Consider the following 5,314-nt stretch of genomic DNA (forward strand, 5'->3'; position numbering starts at 1 on the left):
CTTTCTGCTTCCCTTCTAATCTTGGTTGCATTGGTTTTGCTTGTGAAAAAACTGTTTTTAGTTTAATGCAATCAAAATTATTCATTTTGCAGTTCATGATGTTCTATTTCTTGTTTGGTCATGAATTCTTCCTTTCTCCATAGATCTGAGAGGTAAACTATTCCTTGCTCTGCAAATCTGCTTATGGTATCACCCTTCATGTCTTAATCATGTACCCATTTTGACTTTATCATAGTATAGGCTGTGAGATGTTGTTGTTTCTGCCATTCTATTTTCCAGTTTCACCAGCAGTTTTTCTCAAATAGTGAAGTATCTACCCAGAAGCTAGAGTCTTGGGCTTATAAACTAGTAGGTTATTATAATCATTGAGTACTGTGTCCTATAAATTAATTTAGTTGGAATTGTCATTTTTGCTATATTAACTCACCTACCCATGAGCAATTGATGTATTTTTTAATTATTTACATCTGACTTTAATTATGTGAAAAGTGTTTTGTAATTGTGCTCATATAGATCCTAGACTTGTCTTGGCAGGCAGACTCCCAAAGATTTGATGTTTTCTACAATTATTTTAAATGCAATTTTTCTTTGTATCTCTTGTTGCTGGGCTTTTTGGTCATATAAAGAAATGCTGAGGATTTATGTGGCTTTATTTTATATCTTGCTACTTTGATAAAGTTGTTAATTGTTTCAAGTAGTTTTTTTACTTGATTCTCTAGGATTCTCTAAGTATACCTTCATATCATCTGCAAAAAGTGATAATTTTGCTTCCTCATTATCTATTCTAATCCCTTTTATGTTTTTCTTCTCTTATTGGTAAGGCTAACATTTCTAGTATGATATTAAATAATAGTGGTGATAATGGAAGTAGACATCCTTGTTTCACTCCTGATCTTTTTGGGAAAGCTTCTAGCTTACTCCCATTACATATAACACTTACTGGTTGTTTCAGTATTTATAATTTTAATGAAAACTCCAGTTATTGCTATGCTCTCTGGTATTTTTAATAGGAATGGCTGTTGTATGTTGTCAAAAGCTTTTTCTGCATCTATTTAGACAATCATATGATTTCTGTTAGTTTTGTTATTGATATGGTCAATTATGCTGATAGTTTTCCTAATATTGAACCAGCCCTACATTCCTGGTATAAATCCCATAGTGTATTATTTTCATGATAAATTGCTGTAATCTCTTGGTTAATATTTTATTTGAAATTTTAGCTCAATATTCTTTAGGGAAAATGATCTATAGATTTCTTTCTCTGTTTTGGCTCTTCTTTGTTTTGGTATCAGCACAATATTTATGTTATAAAAGGAATTTGGTATGAGTAATTTTTCACCCATTTTTCCAAATAGTTTATATATTATTGGAATTAATTGTTCTTTAAATATTTGGTAGAATTCACTAGTAACTCCAATTGGTCCTGGAGATGTTTTTCTTATGGAGTTCATTAATGATTTGTTCAGTTTTTTCTTCCTAAAATGGGGTTATTGAGATATTTTATTTTCTCTACTTTTATTCTAGGGAACTGATTTTTTTCTATTATTTTCCCATGAAATAGTATTATTTTTTCCAATTACATATAAAGACAGTTTCCAACATTCACTTTTATAAGATTTTGAGTTCTACATTTTTCCCCCTTTCTCCCTCCTCTTCCCCCTCCTCAAGACTGCAAGCAATTTGATATAGGTTATACATGTACAATAATATTAAACATATTTCCACATTATTCATGCTGTGAAAAAAAGAATCAGAAAAAAGGAAAATCCAAGAGAAAGAAAAAAAAAGCAAAAAAAAAGTGAAAATAAAATGCTTTGATCTGCATTCAAACTCCATAGATCTTTCTCTGGATGTGGATAGCATTTTTCATTATAAATCCTTTGGAATTCTCTTAGATTGTTGTGTTGCCAGGAGACAAGTGTATCAAAGTTGGTCATTGTACAGTGTTCTGTTCTGCTCACTTCACTCGGCATAAGTTCATGTAAGGTTGTCCAAGTTTTTCTGAAATCTTCTGGTTCATCATTTCTTATAGCATGATAATATTCCATTACATTCATATGTCACAATTTGTTCAGCCATTCACAAATTGAGGGCATCCCCTTGATTTCCAATTTTTTGCCACCACCAAAAGAATTGCTAAAAATATTTCTGTACCTGTGAGTCCTTTGCCCTTTTTTATGATATCTTTGGGACAAAGACCTACCAGTAGTACTGCTAAACCAAAGGGTATGCAAATTTTGGTTGCCCCTTAGGCATAATTCCAAATTGCTCTCCAGAATGGTTGGATTAGTTCACAACTCCAACAACAATGCATTAGTGTTCCAATTTTCCCACATCTCCAACATTTATCATTTTCCTTTTGTGTCATATTAGCCAATTGAATAGGTTTGAGGTGGAACCTTAGGGTTGTTTTAATTTGCATTTTTCTAATCAATATTGAATTAGTGCAGAGCTTCTTAAAATTTTTCCATTTGCTACCAGTTTTAACATTTCTGCAGTGTTTGTTGGTGTTGTATAGCCTGGAGGCATGCACAGTGTAAAGGGCACATACTTTTGTTTTCAGAGTCAAAACTTGCAGTGAAGTTGAGTGTTGCAACACAAGCATACACTGCCAGAAACACTTTAGATTCACTTTATGTTTGATCTTTAACTAATTTTTGGTTCTTGTGCAGTCAGAAAACTCTTACTGTTGCCAGATTTTTTTGTGACCCCATATGGAGTCGCAACCCACAGTTTACGAAGTGGTGATTTAGAGTATTTTTTTCATATTAGTAATGATAGCTTGAATTTCTTTTTCTAGAAACTGGCTGTTCCTATCCTTTGACAATTTATCAATTGGGGAATAACTTGTTTTCTTATAAATTTGACCCAATTCTCTATATATTTTTAAAATGAGGCCTTTCAGAAACACTGGCTGAAAAATTGTTTCCCAGCTTTCTGTTTTCCTTCTAATCTCAGTTGCATTGGCTTTGTTTGTTCAAAAACTTTCTAATTTAATCAAAATTATCCACTTTGCATTTCATACTGTTCCCTATCTCATTTGATCATACATTCTTCTCATTCTTCATTGATCTGACAGGTAAACTATTCCTTGCTCTCCTAATTTGTTTATGGTATCACCTTTTATTTCTTTTTTTTAATAAAACACAATTATTTTATTGATTTCTTGCAATCAAATACTGCCAACTAGCATTACTTCCATTCATGCACCATTCAAAACAAAGGGATAATTCCTTGGGTGTTTTTTGAATGATGCATAACATTTTAATACAGGAAACAGAAAGTTAAAAGTTATGATGCACCCTGATTAATTATGTAAACTGATAATTAAAAAAAAGCAGAACTAATAATTTGGTTCCTTTCTTCATAAAGTGGAAATTTAAACATTTCTCCTGATAATCTTGAGGTTATCATCATGTTAGGAGTAGTGCAAAGTGTGGCACATATGGGATCATCGAGGAAGTCATGTAATTGACACACCTCATTAGAATTAATAAATTGTGCATAAGAAAATGCATGCAGTCAATGCATGATAGAAAGCATCTTTCGAATACAAGGTCACCCTTGTGCTCCTGTATTAATTTGATTCTGCATTATCCTTTATGGCATTATAGATTAATTATTACATATAGCATAACCCTGAAGTTAGGAGAAGGAAATAATTGCTGCTTGAAGAAAGTGATTCCGGGTTGCCATTTGGTTTGAGTTGGGACAGAGACCCTCCAGAAGTGAGCGACTGCCACCTCCAGCTTCCTGAGCCCCAGCCAATCCCAAGGCTGTGCTGGGTGCTTCACAGTGATCATTCTCCACGGTGTGGCCAGGGCTCTTCTCCTACCCTGGTCGGGCCGGTGATCCTCCACCTGGACCGGACCGTCCCTAGCCTCACGGTTTTCCCTTTTTGCTCTTTTCACTGTATGATTTCCTGTCCCTTACCACCACCGTTTTAGCCCCGGGTGACCTTCCATTTAACTGTTCATAAGTCCTTTCAGAATATCTTCAGGGAGCTCCAGAAGTGGGAGCTCTGGGGACTGAAAGTCCAAGGGAGGCAGGTTGGGGATGGGAATGTCCTTGGCTTTCCATGTGTTGGCTGCAAATGCCTGCCAGAGAGAAGAGGCTGAAGCAGTCTCTGCAGGGGGAGGCAGGCTCCATAATCCAGATTTTTCTACGAAGTCAGCATCTACATCCAATTCCTTTTCGAGTAGAGTCTTCTGGAGCCTGGCCTTTTCAGTTCGGAACTGCTTGTTTTCTCTCCTCAACCTTTCGTTGTCGGCCACGAGAAACTCTGCAAGTCATTTCAGATCAGCGATCTTGGTTGTCTGCTCTTCTATTGTTGTTTTGTCATCTTTTGGGACTTTGCTGCCAGGGCATGGTGCTGTTGGGTCTTTCCTCTTCTGAAGGAGAAAAAGAAGAGTGTCTGGGTCCCTGTCCAGGACCCCTGGAACTGTGGCAGGACTGAACTGCTGAGACCTGGGTACACTCGGGCCCTCAGACCCATCCTCCACCAGCGACCTGCTCGACATCAGAAGATGAGGGGCTCCATCAGGAGTCGGCAGGGCTTTCCACTTTTCCTCCCTCTTTGCCCTTTTCCACCTCTCCTGAATAAGCAAGAGCTGTTTCATGTGGCTATCCCTTTGTGATTCCAGTGATAATAGGCTGTGTCAGCTTCATGGCTTCAGAAAGATATGCAGCAGCCTTTTGGTGACACAAAATGGCCTCTTCGTATTTCCCTGCAGCTAATGACCAGTCTGCTTTCCTGCTCTCCTGATGAGCCAGGTTGAGGGGCTCGTCCATCACTTCCATAGACGCCGGAGCGGGGAGGGGGGCGGCGGCGGAGGCGCCCCGGCTCATGGAGGGCCGGGGGAGGGCGGCGCTCGGACAGGCCGGGATCCGGATCGGCGCCGCTGCCAGATCAACACAGCCGCCGCTCCTCCCACTCGTCAGACCTTACCCTTTATTTCTAAATCATGTATACATGTTGAGCTTATCTTGGTATACAGTGTAAAATGTTGGTCAGTGCCTAGTCTCTGCCATATTATTTTTTCAGCTTATCCAGAATTTTTTTTCCAAATAGTGAGTTCTTATCCTAAAAACTGGAATGTTAGGATTTACCAAATAGTAGATTACTATAGTCATTGACCACTGTGTCTTATGTGCCTAACCCATTCCACTGATCCACCTCTCTATTCCTTAGCCAATACCGAATAGATTTGATGATTGCTGATATGTAATATAGTTTAAGATATGGTATAGCTCTTGACCTTCTGTTTTTCCAGATGAATTTGGTGATTATTTTTTCTGGTTCTATAAAATAATT

At 37.6% G+C, this 5,314-nt stretch overlaps 1 pseudogene; it reads right to left on the bottom strand.

The window, feature by feature from the left end:
- Positions 1 to 3,961: 3,961 nt before the first annotated feature.
- On the bottom strand, positions 3,962 to 4,800 carry LOC118844895 (annotated as a pseudogene).
- Between the last annotated feature and the right edge of the window lie 514 nt (positions 4,801 to 5,314).

Source organism: Trichosurus vulpecula, chromosome 3, assembly GCF_011100635.1.
Source record: "Trichosurus vulpecula isolate mTriVul1 chromosome 3, mTriVul1.pri, whole genome shotgun sequence".
In the NCBI taxonomy this organism is placed as follows: domain Eukaryota; kingdom Metazoa; phylum Chordata; class Mammalia; order Diprotodontia; family Phalangeridae; genus Trichosurus; species Trichosurus vulpecula.